Consider the following 16433-nt stretch of genomic DNA (forward strand, 5'->3'; position numbering starts at 1 on the left):
TACTGGTACTCCATTATGAGTGATTTTACTGATATTTTTCAGTTACATCTACAGTACCTTGCAAAAGTATTCACCCCCTTGACTTTTTACCTATTTTGTTACATTACAGCCTTAAGTTCAATGTTTTATTAATCTGAATTTTATGTGATGGATCAGAACACAATAGCCTAAGTTGGTGAAGTGAAATGAGAAAAATGTATACCTAAAACTATTTTTTAGAAATAGAAAACAGAAAATTGGCATGTGCTTATGTATTTACCCCCTTTGTTATGAAGCCCATAAAAAGCTCTGGTGCAACCAATTACCTTCAGAAGTCACATAAATGATGTTCACCTGTGTGCAATCTAAGTGTCACATGATCTGTCATTACATATACACACCTTTGTTGAAAGGCCCCAGAGGCTGCAACCTAAGCAAGAGGTACCACTAACCAAACACTGCCATGAAGACCAAGGAACTCTCCAAACAAGTAAGGGACAATGTTGTTGAGAAGTACAAGTCAGGGTTAGGTTATAAACAAATATCCAAATCTTTGATGATCCCCAGGAGCACCATCAAATCCATCATAACCAAATGGAAAGAACATGGCACAACAGCAAACCTGTCAAGAGACGGCCGCCCACAAAAACTCACGGACCGTGCAAGGAGGGCATTAGTCAGAGAGGCAGCACAGAGACCTAAGGTAACCCTGAAGGAGCTGCAGAGTTCCACAGCAGAGACTGGAGTATCTGCACATACGCTCCATAGAGTTGGCCTTTATGGCAGAATGGCCAGAAGAAAGCCATTACTTTCAGCAAAAAACAAAATGCCATGTTTTGAGTTTGCGAAAAGGCATGTGGGAGACTCCCAAAATGTATGGAGGAAGGTGCTCTGGTCTGATGAGACTAAAATTTTACTTTTCGCCCATCAAAGAAAATGCTATGTCTGGCGCAAACCCAGCACATCACATCACCCAAAGAACACCATCCCCACAGTGAAACATAGTGGTGGCAGCATCATGCTGTGGGGATGTTTTCTGCCTTCATCCTATAATTTTTGCATTAAAATCACTTAGGACTACAGATATATCCAAGAAATACAGCAACTTTCATACGATGTTTGTTTGAGAGTCAATGTATTATTTCTCTTCCGTCTATATTTATTTTAGGGTTAAGCCCTTAGAGACCCCTGGAGTCTCACTTAGGTGCCTAGGACGACTGGTTCTCACTTTGACACTTAAATCTTCTCTGAGTGTCACAGTGGGGACCTTCTAGTTGTCCTATCCTGTTGTTCGTAATATCTTTCATATGTGTCTTTTTTACATTATATATTTCGAAGTGCCCAATTATCTCCCAATCTCTGAGTATTACAACATTTTCACCTCAGTGAATTTATATTAGTGAGAGGTCTTTCCTGCCCCTACCTATAGTATATATATATATATATATATATATATATATATATATATATATATATATTGTTTACATTACTTTCTTATCCCCTCATAAATCTCCTTATAAGGATATGAAACTTTTTCCATAATAGCTTGAATCAAAAAACATCTGAACATATTTGCATCGTTTACATTCTCAATGAATTTAACCCCTTAGGGACAGAGGGCTTCTATGCCGTCTTTTTTTGGGCAGCCCCCCTCTGCCAGATCCGGCCCTCCCGGGCCATGTGATTGCAGGGTCCTCCTGATCACATGGTCAAAATAGCCGGTTTGTGCAGTGCCTGCAGGGTGACTGCTTGACCTCTCAGGCTGTCCCCCTAAAGCCAGTTAAAAAAGTTTTTAAAAGTGAAATAAAGTGCCAAAACACTTTATAAATGAAATAGAAGAACTATGTAGTACTTTTATATGCACATTCACATACATAAACTATTAAGTGTATTTTAATATATATATTATTGTATATATATTAATATTAAAATACACTTAGAATATTAAGTATATATATATATATAAATCTATATATATAAATCTAAATATATATATATATATATATAAATCTAATATCCCCCGCACTCACGCTTTGTAGATTTCCAATGTTCCGGGTGCCATAGCCTGGACTCCAAAAGTACAGTTCGCCAAAAAACAGCTGCTCACCGGCTTCTAAAAGTTCCAATATTTTATTAAGTATAAGTTAAAATAAGAGACCAACGTTTCAGTTCCCGCTCGGGACTTTCCTCAGGGTAACAAAACAACAGCTGTTTTTTGGCGAACTATATATATATATATATATATATATATATATATATATATATATATATATAAACTGCAAATGTCCCGCACTCAATGTACCGGTCTTGTGCTTGCCTCGGTGCTGCCTCAGCCTTCAATATATACAGATGAAAAGAGTGCACTCGAAAGGTCTTCTTAAAGATATAAACAATTTATTGTGCCAAACTTCAAAGACATACAAGTCGACGTTTCAGTCCTCGTGGGACTTTTTTCAAGACAATGAAAGACGGAAAAAAGTGATTTAAATATACCTTACAGGTGATTTGATTGGAGAGAAGGTTATATGAAAGAGAGGCTGTGCAAACGTGAAAGTGATTACTCAACTTTGAAATAGGGATTAACCCCTTAAGTGCCTAATAGAAAGGCCTGGAGGTGAGTGTGGTTACGTCCAAAAGTCTAATAATCTGCACTCGCAGACATATTAAAATTCAAGGATAAGAAATATCGAAGCCACCTTAGATTGACTAAGTGTTTAAGACTCTATTTGAATATTTAAACAAATTTGTTAAACAAAGTTAAACAATACCTTACGATTGCTACATTTTTAAATTTTTAAACAATAGCATAAGGTGGCTACGTTTTTACATTGGAATTCCAAGTGCCAAGTGGTTGCAGACCTAGTTATACAAAGACCGTGTAGGTCGAAACGTTGCGATGGAGTGGGTTCAATAAAATTGCCTGATTTGTACCTTGGAGTGCCTCGACTTTTTTATTTTGTTATTCAGCATTTTGGTCTCTGGTACTGAGACTGTCTGAGTTGCACCCAGCTACATACTGCTTAAAGGGATAGAGTGCAGTTCCACACCCTACCATAACTAGCAGACCTAGTTATAGACACATTGTAGAAAAAAACTTCAAAGTATATTTGAATAACCCTAGGGATACTATGTATATACTTACTTAATTGTATTACAAACTAACGGCCATACAGTCTATGGAATATAACAGGAGCATCTATAAGCTAACATACCCAGCTAAATAAAAATTAATATATAATTAATATATAATTGATTTAACAAAAAGTCTCATGAGTTAATCACCAATAATGGTTTTTCTGTGACCTTTAGTACAGATATGTATCCGTTACTATTATTTACGAAACTGTGGCTTCTTTATCTTTTCGGGATGAAGCAGCTGAGTGGGTTGATTTCATTAAGTCCCCCCGGGGACAAAGTTCCTAATGTGAAGATCCAAAAGGCTTCTCTTTGAAGCAGTAGGACATCTCTGTCACCCCCCCTGTTCGGGGCCGGAACATGTTCAATGCCCATAAATTTCAATGTGGGCAGTGTGTGCCCTATTTCCAGAAAATGTTTGGCTATGGGGGTGGTTGCTGTGCCGCTAGATAACGCAGTCCTGATGGTAGATCTGTGTCCCCTCATGCGCTCCCTGAGGTCATTAGACGTTTTGCCGATGTACATGAGTCCACATGGGCAGGTGATGCGATAGACTACGTGTGTAGTGGTGCACGTGATCCTTTGCCGTATCCTGTATTCTTTACCTGAGCGAGGGTGGTAAAACGCTTTACCCGGGGTCATACTATTGCAAGCCATGCACTTCAAACAACGATAACAGCCTGGACTTTGAACAGACTGATGCGCCATAGATGTATCTGTATGAACCAGATAATCTCTCAGGTTCCTGTTTCTCCTATAACTAATCATAGGGGTATTTTGGAATATCGTCGGTAGTGTCTTGTCTTTTTTAAGAACCTCCCAGTTGTGTCTTATTTTCTGGGACATCTCGCCCGATAGTGAATGGAACGTTTGGGGGAAGATCATTCTATTTTGGTTGCTTTTAATTTTAGGGCCATCAGTGTAGTTTTTGAGTGCTTTTGAATATGCACTCTCCAGCATCTGTCTTGGATATCCACGTTGTGAAAATTTTTCAAACATTTCTTGTACCTGGTTTGCTGCTTTTATAGAATCAGAGTTGTTCCTCAGTATTCTCATAAATTGAGATACCGGTAAAGATTTTATGAGATTGGGTGGGTGGTGACTGCTGGCGTGTAGTAACGTATTGCGGTCAGTTTCCTTTGCAAATAAAGTATACCCCAGCTTGTTATTTTCTATAAAGATACGAAGATCCAGGAAGTCGATTTGTTTGTTGTTAATTTGGTGGGTAAGTCTTACTGGTGAATCCAATTGATTAAGTGACCCTATCATGTCATGTAGACTTTGTTCCTCACCCGTCCATATGATGAACACGTCATCGATATATCTCAGGTATTTCAGAATATGATGACCATATTTTTGGAGAATGTGTACCTGTTCATATGCATGCATGAATGCATTAGCATACATGGGTGCCATAGGGGCACCCATCGATGTCCCGGATATTTGTATGTAGAATGCTTTTTCAAATCGAAAATAATTGAGTGTAAGACATAATTCCAATAATTCAAGTATATATTCAATCGGGGGCTCTATACGTTCTTGGTACTGTGTTAGTACTTGGCGCATCGCCTGGATTCCCTCCTCGTGGGGAATTATGGTGTATAAACTGCTTACGTCAATGGCTGCTAAGAAAACTCCTTGTGGGGGGAGTTCTATGGAATTTAAGGCTGCTATGACTTGCGCCGAGTCTTTCACATAGGTAGGTAGTGACATTACCGGTTTTTTAAATTTTGTGTCTAACCATTTCCCTATGGGTTCTAACAATCCCCCGATCGCCGATACTATCGGTCGTCCTGGTGGGCGCTCCAGGTTTTTGTGAACCTTAGGCACTGTGTATATGATCGGGCACCGAGGGTGGGTTTCAAATAAGTACTCATATTCCGTAGTGGTGAGGAAACCTGCTTCTAAACCCCTTTGCAGTGTCTGTTGAACAACTTTACTGAATTCATAGGTGGGATCTATTAGCGTGTATTCATAGACTCTGGTATCTTTTAGTTGTTTAAGGATTTCCTCCTTATAGTCGTCGTATTGTTGGACGACTATAGCGCCCCCCTTGTCCGCTGGACGTATGGTAATGGACATATCCTTAGCCAGGCTGTTTAAGGCTTCTCTTTCATCTTTTGATAAATTCGGGCGTCTTTGGTTCCGGGTAGTTGTAACCTTCATTGTATCAAATTTTAACATTTGTGAAAATGTTTTTAATGTAGGGTTTAAGTTGGAGGGGTCAAAGGTGCTTCTCATTTTAAACTTTTCGCTGTTCTCCTCAATTTGATGTTGTTGATTAGAATTTTTAAAGAAATCTGCTAAACGGAGTTTTCTGTTAAATTGAAATTGCTCAATTTCCCATTGGAATTTGTTAATATTAGCAGTCGGAACAAATGAAAGTCCTTTATTTAGAAGCATAATTTCTGTAGTGGTGAGGTTTCTAGCGGATAGATTAATGATAGGGTTAACTAGCGTCTCCTTGGCGGTCGTCCCCTGTGTCCAGTGCCTTTTCCCTTTCTGTCCCCTCCTGGTGTAGTTTTGATGTTTGGGGGGCGCTCTGTGCCTTGGTGGTTCCCACTTGTTGTTTCTCTCACCAGGCCAAGTCCCGGTTCTAAAAAAGACGTATTATATGATGCTGTGGTATTAGAATAAGCCCCCTCTCTTTGCGAATCCTTGTAATCAGAGTCAGATGCCGACTCTCCAGAGGTAAAGTCGACAGTAGATGCAATGGGTTTTCTAATCCTAGGCTTGTAGGTTCTATATGCGGGTCTGGTGTTATCTCCTGATAGCCACCTGTATACTCTATGCTCTGAGTAATCTGCTTGTACTTTGGTAAGTTTTTCTCTTTTAAACCTGACCAAATCGTTTTTATATTGTTTCAGGTCTTCTGTTAGTTTCTGAATCAATGTGTCACAGTTGGGTGCTGTAATAGTAGTTGTATGCAATACTTCATAGTTTGAGATTTTAAATTTAGTGATTTTTAGTTCACGACCTACCTCCTCGATCACCACCAGCATCAGGTCCAGGGAACACTTGTTTAGTATACCAATCCACTTCCGACACACTTCAGGGTTGTTTCTTCCAATAGTTGGAACGTTTTTAATCCGAAAACCTCTAGGGATTTTTTTCATGCGGTAATAGTCGGATAAGTAGGTGGCATGTAGTTCGAGATCAATTTGTCTTTGTTTAAGTTTAAGCAAATTTCTAATGACGTCCCGAGGTTCAGTAGATACTGGTAGGTCCGAGTCCGTTTGCGGCCACAAAATCGCCGCGGCTTCTGCTTCTGTGTATTGCAGCACCTCTGCGTGGTCTGCATACGCTCCGGCTCTAGTCAGGAATTCCTCCATAAATCAAATCCTTGAAAACGATATGACTCTCCTGGGTCTGGTGCGTGGATTGAGCCCTGGCTTGACGAGCTCTCCGTAATCAATACAAACTGCAAATGTCCCGCACTCAATGTACCGGTCTTGTGCTTGCCTCGGTGCTGCCTCAGCCTTCAATATATACAGATGAAAAGAGTGCACTCGAAAGGTCTTCTTAAAGATATAAACAATTTATTGTGCCAAACTTCAAAGACATACAAGTCGACGTTTCAGTCCTCGTGGGACTTTTTTCAAGACAATGAAAGGCGGAAAAAAGTGATTTAAATATACCTTACAGGTGATTTGATTGGAGAGAAGGTTATATGAAAGAGAGGCTGTGCAAACGTGAAAGTGATTACTCAACTTTGAAATAGGGATTAACCCCTTAAGTGCCTAATAGAAAGGCCTGGAGGTGAGTGTGGTTACGGCCAAAAGTCTAATAATCTGCACTCGCAGACATATTAAAATTCAAGGATAAGAAATATCGAAGCCACCTTAGATTGACTAAGTGTTTAAGACTCTATTTGAATATTTAAACAAATTTGTTAAACAAAGTTTAACACCAAATTAACAACAAACAAATCGACTTCCTGGATCTTCGTATCTTTATAGAAAATAACAAGCTGGGGTATACTTTATTTGCAAAGGAAACTGACCGCAATACGTTACTACACGCCAGCAGTCACCACCCACCCAATCTCATAAAATCTTTACCGGTATCTCAATTTATGAGAATACTGAGGAACAACTCTGATTCTATAAAAGCAGCAAACCAGGTACAAGAAATGTTTGAAAAATTTTCACAACGTGGATATCCAAGACAGATGCTGGAGAGTGCATATTCAAAAGCACTCAAAAACTACACTGATGGCCCTAAAATTAAAAGCAACCAAAATAGAATGATCTTCCCCCAAACGTTCCATTCACTATCGGGCGAGATGTCCCAGAAAATAAGACACAACTGGGAGGTTCTTAAAAAAGACAAGACACTACCGACGATATTCCAAAATACCCCTATGATTAGTTATAGGAGAAACAGGAACCTGAGAGATTATCTGGTTCATACAGATACATCTATGGCGCATCAGTCTGTTCAAAGTCCAGGCTGTTATCGTTGTTTGAAGTGCATGGCTTGCAATAGTATGACCCCGGGTAAAGCGTTTTACCACCCTCGCTCAGGTAAAGAATACAGGATACGGCAAAGGATCACGTGCACCACTACACACGTAGTCTATCGCATCACCTGCCCATGTGGACTCATGTACATCGGCAAAACGTCTAATGACCTCAGGGAGCGCATGAGGGGACACAGATCTACCATCAGGACTGCGTTATCTAGCGGCACAGCAACCACCCCCATAGCCAAACATTTTCTGGAAATAGGGCACACACTGCCCACATTGAAATTTATGGGCATTGAACATGTTCCGGCCCCGAACAGGGGGGGTGACAGAGATGTCCTACTGCTTCAAAGAGAAGCCTTTTGGATCTTCACATTAGGAACTTTGTCCCCGGGGGGACTTAATGAAATCAACCCACTCAGCTGCTTCATCCCGAAAAGATAAAGAAGCCACAGTTTCGTAAATAATAGTAACGGATACATATCTGTACTAAAGGTCACAGAAAAACCATTATTGGTGATTAACTCATGAGACTTTTTGTTAAATCAATTATATATTAATTATATATTAATTTTTATTTAGCTGGGTATGTTAGCTTATAGATGCTCCTGTTATATTCCATAGACTGTATGGCCGTTAGTTTGTAATACAATTAAGTAAGTATATACATAGTATCCCTAGGGTTATTCAAATATACTTTGAAGTTTTTTTCTACAATGTGTCTATAACTAGGTCTGCAACCACTTGGCACTTGGAATTCCAATGTAAAAACGTAGCCACCTTATGCTATTGTTTAAAAATTTAAAAATGTAGCAATCGTAAGGTATTGTTTAACTTTGTTTAACAAATTTGTTTAAATATTCAAATAGAGTCTTAAACACTTAGTCAATCTAAGGTGGCTTCGATATTTCTTATCCTTGAATTTTAATATGTCTGCGAGTGCAGATTATTAGACTTTTGGCCGTAACCACACTCACCTCCAGGCCTTTCTATTAGGCACTTAAGGGGTTAATCCCTATTTCAAAGTTGAGTAATCACTTTCACGTTTGCACAGCCTCTCTTTCATATAACCTTCTCTCCAATCAAATCACCTGTAAGGTATATTTAAATCACTTTTTTCCGCCTTTCATTGTCTTGAAAAAAGTCCCACGAGGACTGAAACGTCGACTTGTATGTCTTTGAAGTTTGGCACAATAAATTGTTTATATCTTTAAGAAGACCTTTCGAGTGCACTCTTTTCATCTGTGTATATATATATATATATATATATATATGAAATAAAAATAGTCAATAGATTAATTGAAAAAAAATTGAAAAAATAATATATATATATATATATATATATATCAAATATCAAATATATATATATATATATATATATATATATATATATTTAAAAATTATTAATAATTTCTGTGGGAAAAATAAGTCTTACTGCTTGACTGGTGTGCAGACTTTTGTTTAACATTGTATTAACTATACATATATATATATATATATATATATATATATTTGCATATATATTTAAATTATACATATATATTTATATAATACTTTGACATAATTAAGTCATTTTATTAATCAAAATTTGAGGGACCTGCCTGACAACCCAGGCAGAAAGTCCAGAGAATTTGGTTCGCAAGCCCTATATTTAACTCTGTAACTTTCCAAGACATAAAAAAACCTGTACATGGGGGGGGGGGGGGGAGTTTAACATACTCACAAGGATGATATTGTCAGTGAACGTGCCATTTTCTTTGCAATTTTCACATATAAATGGCACTTTCACTGACGATATAACTGTTGTGATACGTTTTGCTTTTTTGAAACACTAATATTTGTGTTCAGTGAAGTCTCTCAAGTAAAACAGGCTTGCATTTCCATTTTTTTTACATTTGGTTATGTTCCCTTTGAGACCGTATGGTAGCCCAGGAATTAGAATTACAACCATGATGACATACCATTTGCAAAAGTAGACAACCCAAGGTATTGCAAATGGGGTATGTCCATTCGTTTTTAGTAGCCACTTAGTCACACATACTGGCCAAAATTAGCGTTCAAATTAGTTTTTTTGATTTTTCACACACAAACAAATACGAACGCTTACATTGGCCATCAATATCACTTATCAGTTTCTTAATTCTTCTATTTTATATATCCAAGACAATAGTTACTTTATTTACTTTGTCTTCTTATCTCCTCTTCTTCCTCCATGTAAGTGCTAATAACCCTTTGCTAATTAACCCCTTAAGGACCAAACTTCTGGAATAAAAGGGAATCATGACATGTCACACATGTCATGTGTCCTTAAGGGGTTAATGTGCATCAAATAGCAACCTTTAATAATATATGTTACTGCATACCCATTTGTTATACTTTCTCCTGATTTTAAACAATTCTACCCTTATTGATTTTTAGGAAGGAGAAAAAAATTCTTTTTTACAATTTTCTTTCTTGAACTTATTAATATGTATCAATTACCCAAATGTTTGTTCTGTTATATTTCTCAAACCATCCTTTGTATTGTTTCTTGTGGTTTTTAAACTACCTCCCTTCCAAAAGGAAGAGAACAATATAAAAAAAAAAAATTAATAACTCCTACTTATTGCAAACTTCTGTTTGATGTATCCACGTTTTTATCTTACGCAAGATTTATACATTTTCTTTTAATGTCCCAAAGTATGTTCTTCATGGATCCCTTCTGTATTAAGAAAACAAATGTATTTTTCTTCCTCTTTCATCTACCTCCCTTCTATTATTTTTTCTCAACCTTCTTGACTTACAGTAGGCCTTTATTTATCAACCAGTTCATAATTAATTTTACAGGATCAAAATATTCTCTATTATTCTCACATGGTATTAGTAGAGTACTTGGGTATCCCCACTTTTATTGTATGTTCTGTTTTCCTAGGATACTTGTGACTGGGTAAAAGGATTTTCTTCTTTTTCTTGTGTGAAATGATATATCTATAGATTAGAGTATTTTCCTTCTCTTATATCTCTGGATGCACTAAGGATTGCTTTCACTCATCAGGTAGGAGTGGCAGCAGACTATTATGTCTCTTGGAATGCCCTTCGCAAGAGACTGGAAGCTATGAAATATGAAGATGGAATTGTAAGCTCTCCACTTCTACTGATCCTGCTATTCGGCAGCAAGGTGGGTCATAAGTCATGGGTCGTGTATAAGTTTTCCGACTTACAATTCCATCTTCATATTTCAGAGGTTCCAGTCTCTGTTGGGGTTTCTCTAGATTACTCCTTCGGGCTACTTCAGATTGGCCCCACCTAGTTCCCTGGTGTTGTGCTCCATTGGAGTGCGTGGCAAAAACACATACATCCTCTCACCCAATTGCCCTCTTTTATATATTTTAGTTGCCGAACCTCTGGCTTTTGAAATCTGAACCACTTTGAAAATAAAGGGTTTTGAAATCAACAATAAAGAACTTAAAATTAGTCAGTATGCAGATAACACTATGCTAACCCGGGCAGATCCTCTCTCCTCTGTGCCAGAAGTCATGACTGTTATACATCAATATAGTCTTCTTTCCAATTATTAGTTGAATGTTCAAAAACTGTTGTGCTACCAAAGTGCTTTAAAAAAGAGACCATTATTTACCAAATAAGCATTATGGTTTTAAATGGGAAAAGAAAGGATTTAAATATTTTGGTAAAAATATTTCAGATTATCCCACCAACATAATAAAGGCCAATGTAACACCATTAGTAAGATATGTCAGTCTCCTTTTAAAACAATGGACCTCACTGGAACTATCCTGGTGGGGAAGAGTACATTCTGTAAAATATTATATCTTTCCCAACATTATTTATATTCTTAGGATGATTTCAATGGTAATATCTCTTCCATGGCTAAATACGATTTTTAGAAACGATATATGGCTTAACAAGACCCCCAGAGTAGGGATTAATCACGTATATCTAAAGCAAAACCAGGGTGGGATAGGCTTCACAAATATATTCTTATACCATCAGGCTGATCTTTTAATGCACGTCATTATAACGATTAAACAAAGTTGGTATGAGATAGAGTCAAATAATTTTGGAGAACCATCTAATGTTTTCATTCTACTCTGTTCAACTAAAGTAAAAACATAAATAAAACAGGACAGATTAATAATCTATATTGAATCCTTTAATTAGATTCTGGGGGCATTTGAAAAAACAAGTGAATATGAAAAACTAAATTTTACCCATCCTGTCCATGATACATCATAATATCAGATATTTTACAGGACTCTAGGTTAATGTCCTTTCTGGATATTCAACATTCTTTTGAGGCAGATGAGAGGCATCTATGGTGGTATTGCCCCTTTATTAAGAATGCCGAAATTAATAATCTGGTAGGTCTGACACAGGCATAGCTCCCAGAGATGGCATTGTTACACTTAAAACTACCTTGATTACCATAAAATATAAAATGTTTATGACCAATGACCCATTGACTGATGGCCTTTTAGATCTCCATTACCAAAAACTGGAAAAAAACAGCAACAGATACTTGGACCCAGATTCTAGAAGCCATCAAATGGCAATGCAAAATGGAAAGAGGCATTGCATTTGTATTTTGTATTAACCTTTATAGGTATACAATATGGGATAAATTGATTAAGATTCTAGATTCCTCTGCCCCCACGAGTGCCAATGTTTTGTTCTTCTCTTTTTCTTTCATTATGTAGCAGGCCATAAATAACCTGGCTTCCGAGTGAGCCTTCAACCCAGAATATTTAGTAAATCACTATAAATATATATCAATGCACGTTATCTAATACAGTCCAGTACTTCTCATCTATTGTATTTTTGTGTGTATGATTGTGTGGTAGAAAGGTTGCTATACACAAATGCAACCTTTCATATATTTTGTCTTCAATGTATTGGGGTGGAAAGGGGGGATGGGGAGTCTGCACATTTTATTTAAAAAGTATTAAAATAAAAAAATATGTATAAAAAACAAAACAGATCTGCTTCATTAAAATCTTTTGTAAAAGTCATGATTTAAACAATAGTTGGAGACTATTTCATCCTAACATTAGAGATTCCACTCACAGATCAAAAGTCCATAATAATAATAATCTGCAAGAATTGAAATGTGCTGTGAGGATGTCAATTACATTAATTCCAATAATACGATCATAATAAGAAATAATAAATGGTCTAAACATGATTTTAATCACAGAGATGAAAGAACATGAGAAGAAATGTCTGTCTCCATGAAAATAATCTCAATCTCTAATCTATTCAGAAAAGAGCAGAAAGTATATAAACAAGTTGTCTAAATTATTTTTTATTGTGAACTCCTCTGACATTTCTAAAGACACATTATGGCATTCTTAAAGGGCAGTAACTAGAGGTTATTGGATTAAACTCACTACTCAGGAAAAAAGACATATATTCAATTATACAAATTGTCTGCTGACTATCCTACACTGGATAATCTGAGTAAAATTGAAGAACGCGAAGAACAAATTAATAAATATCTAAGAGAAAAAAAATGGAAAATATTCTCCACAAACTTTGTATAAAATATTATTAGAAAAATAATAAGTCAGATAAATTGATAGAAAGATAAAAAAAAACTAAAAAGGAAAACAAGATTTCCAAATTGGTAGAGGAGAATACTGTATACTCCACCCCTAAAGACATAGGAAACATTTTTGGGAACTTTAAGAAAAAATATATAACCTCCCAGTAAAGGTTTCCCTGGACAAAATTAACTAATATCTGCTTAACTCCAATGTATCCAAAATATCCATATTTAAAGATATATTTTAAATTGACAGCTTGAATAGGAAGACGTTTAACAGGTTATTAATAGACTTGGACATTTACAAGTCTCCTGGACAATATGGGTATCACAATCTTTTGTATAAGAGTTTTAAAAATGTTATTTCCTCCTTTTCAATGAGATTGCAGGGACGGCAGAGCTTCTCTTGAGTTATTGAGCACCAATATTATTCCAATCCCAAAGCAGGGAAAACCTCCAATTTTAAGTCTCTAATTATAGCCCAATTTCATTATCAAGGAAGATATAAGATTAAACCAATTGTTTCATAAGTAATACATTCAGATCAGATTGGCTTCATACCAATCTGGTCATCTTGTAACTATAGAATTATAGATATAATTGAAGTGACAGAAGTTGAGACTCTTGCCCTCCCGACCCTGTTGATTGATGCAGAGAAAGCTTTTGACAGGGTTGCATGGGATTATTTAGAAATAACTTTGTTGGCATTTGGTTTCGAAGGTTGGATCCATAAGGCAACTGGTGCTCTTTACTTATCACCATCTGCTAGTGGCACTGGTTTAAATTTTTGTTCAAATTTGTTCCATCTTTCCAATGGCACTAGGAATGGATACCCACTGTCTACTCTTTTATATATTGTTTCTATAGAACCACTGACAGTTAATATCAGAAACAACATATCTAGTAAAGGAATAGTAGCAAAAATGGACAATCTGAAAATCTGTTTATACGCAGATGATGAAACCGTTAGATTCTTTATCAAAATTTACGTAGGAATTTAATTTTTACATTGCGTTTTCTAGTTATAAGCTAAATATTGACAAAACTATAGTCTAAACCAAAAATGTGACAGAAAAAGATTTGTTGAGTCTGAAAGATAAATATATGTTCCAGTGGACTAAAAAAACAAAAATAAAATTATATTTGTGTATTACTATAACAGGTAAAATAAGAAACATGGAAATTATAGAAACCAACATTTGGATCCTCTTAAATTATACATATAAAACACAAAGAATGAAGGGGATATGGTGTATCTTGGTGGGATAGCATTAACATAATTAAGGCATACATAATACGTAAATGGGTTTACCTTTTCCAAATGATACCCTTTATAATACCTAAAAGCTGACTGGATCTGATTCAAACCAGTCTTACAAACTTTATATGGCGGGGCAAAAGACCCAGAAAAAGCACTTTTATAACAGTATAATATAATAATATAATAATAATTCATAATATAATATACGTTCCTCTGATTTTAAACAATTTTACCTATAGTGATTTTTAAAGGAAGGAGAAAAAGAACATTTTTTATTTTTAATTTCCTTTCTCTAACTTATTAATATGTATCATTTACCCAATGTTTGTTCGGTTATATTTCTCAAACCATCCTTTATATTGTTTCTTGTGTTTTTTTAACTACCTCCATTCCAAAAGGAGAAGAACAAAAAAAATTAATAACTCCATCTTATTGCAAACTTATTTTTGATGTATCCATTTTTTTAACTTACGCGTCTTGCTTGCGACAGATTCATACGTTTTCTTTTAATGTCCCATAGTGTGTTTTTCATGGGTCACTTGTGTATTAAGAAAAAAAATAAGTATTTTTCTTCCTCTTTCATCTACCTCCCTTCTCTTTCCTCTTCAATTATTTTTCTTAATCTTCTTGACTTACTGTAAACCTTTATTTGTCAACCAGTTCATAATTGATTTTACAGAATTTAAAGATTAAATTTTTTCCTCATATGGTATTAGTAGAGTACTTTTGTATCCCCACTTATATTTAATGTTCTGTTTTCTTAGGATACTTGTGGCTGGGTAAAATGATTTTCTTATTTTTCTTGTGTGATATGATATATCTATAGATTAGAGTATTTTCCTTCTCTTATATCTCTGGATGCATTAAGGTTTTTTTTCTCTCATCAGGTAGGAGTGGCAGCAGACTATTATGTCTCTTGGAATGTCCTTCGCAATTCCTTTAGGTTTTTCTATTCTATGATATCTTTCAAATAATTTATTTTTATCCATTTCCACTCTTATTTCTTTAAGAAACTCTTCTAAGAATCCTAGGAAACTTGTTTTGTGTGATATCTTCAGGGACATTTCTAATGCGCAGATTGCTTTGCCTTGATTTATATATAATATCCACCAGTCTATTTTCCAGGGTTAATTTGTTTTAAGTGCAGTTTTTCTTTCTCTTCTTGAGTCTCTACCTCCATCACCAAGCATTCCATCTCTACTTCAAGGTTTTTCACATCTTTGGTAAATATTGCAATTTCTTCCTTGACTTCAGATTTGTTTTAATTTAAATTTCAGATTTTATCTTTTGGAATAATGAGTCCAAATAGGTTTTTAATATGTCTGTTGTCACATTTGTTTCTTCTGTATACCAGGACCTCTGGTAACCCTGGCAGATCCGGTCTCCTCTGTGCCAGAAATAATGTCTGGTATACATCAATATAGTCTTCTTTCCAAATATAAGTTGAATGTTCAAAAACGTTGTACTACCAATGTACTTTAAAATAAAAGATAACTATTAACTAAATGAGCAATACGATTTTAAATGGGAAAAGAAAATATTTAAATACTTGGGTAAAACTATTTCATATTATCCCACCAATATAATAAAGGCCAATTAAATGCCATTGGTAAGAGATGTCAGTCTCCTTTTAAAGCAGAGGAGCTCACTATCCTGGTGGGGCAGAGTAAATTCTGTAAAATCTTATATCTTTCCCAACATTTTTTATATTCTTATGATGAGTCCAATGGCTATACCTCTTTTATGGTTAAATACTATAAATACAATTTTAAGAAACTATACATGGCTTTAAAAAAAAACAGAATTCATCTCTTATATCTAAAGCAAAAACAGGGTGGGATAGGCTTCACAAATATCTTCTTATACCATCAGGCTGCTCTTTTAAGGCACACCATTATAACAATTAAACAGGATAATAATACTGAAAGTAAGTACGAGATAGAGTCAAATGATATTGGAGAACCACCTAATGTTTTCATTCTACTCAGTCCAACTAGAGCAAAAAAAAACACAAAAAAACATAAATAAGCCAGGACAGATTAATCATCTAA

The sequence above is a fragment of the Pelobates fuscus genome, chromosome 7 (genome assembly GCF_036172605.1).
Source record: "Pelobates fuscus isolate aPelFus1 chromosome 7, aPelFus1.pri, whole genome shotgun sequence".
NCBI classification, from domain to species: Eukaryota; Metazoa; Chordata; class Amphibia; order Anura; family Pelobatidae; genus Pelobates; species Pelobates fuscus.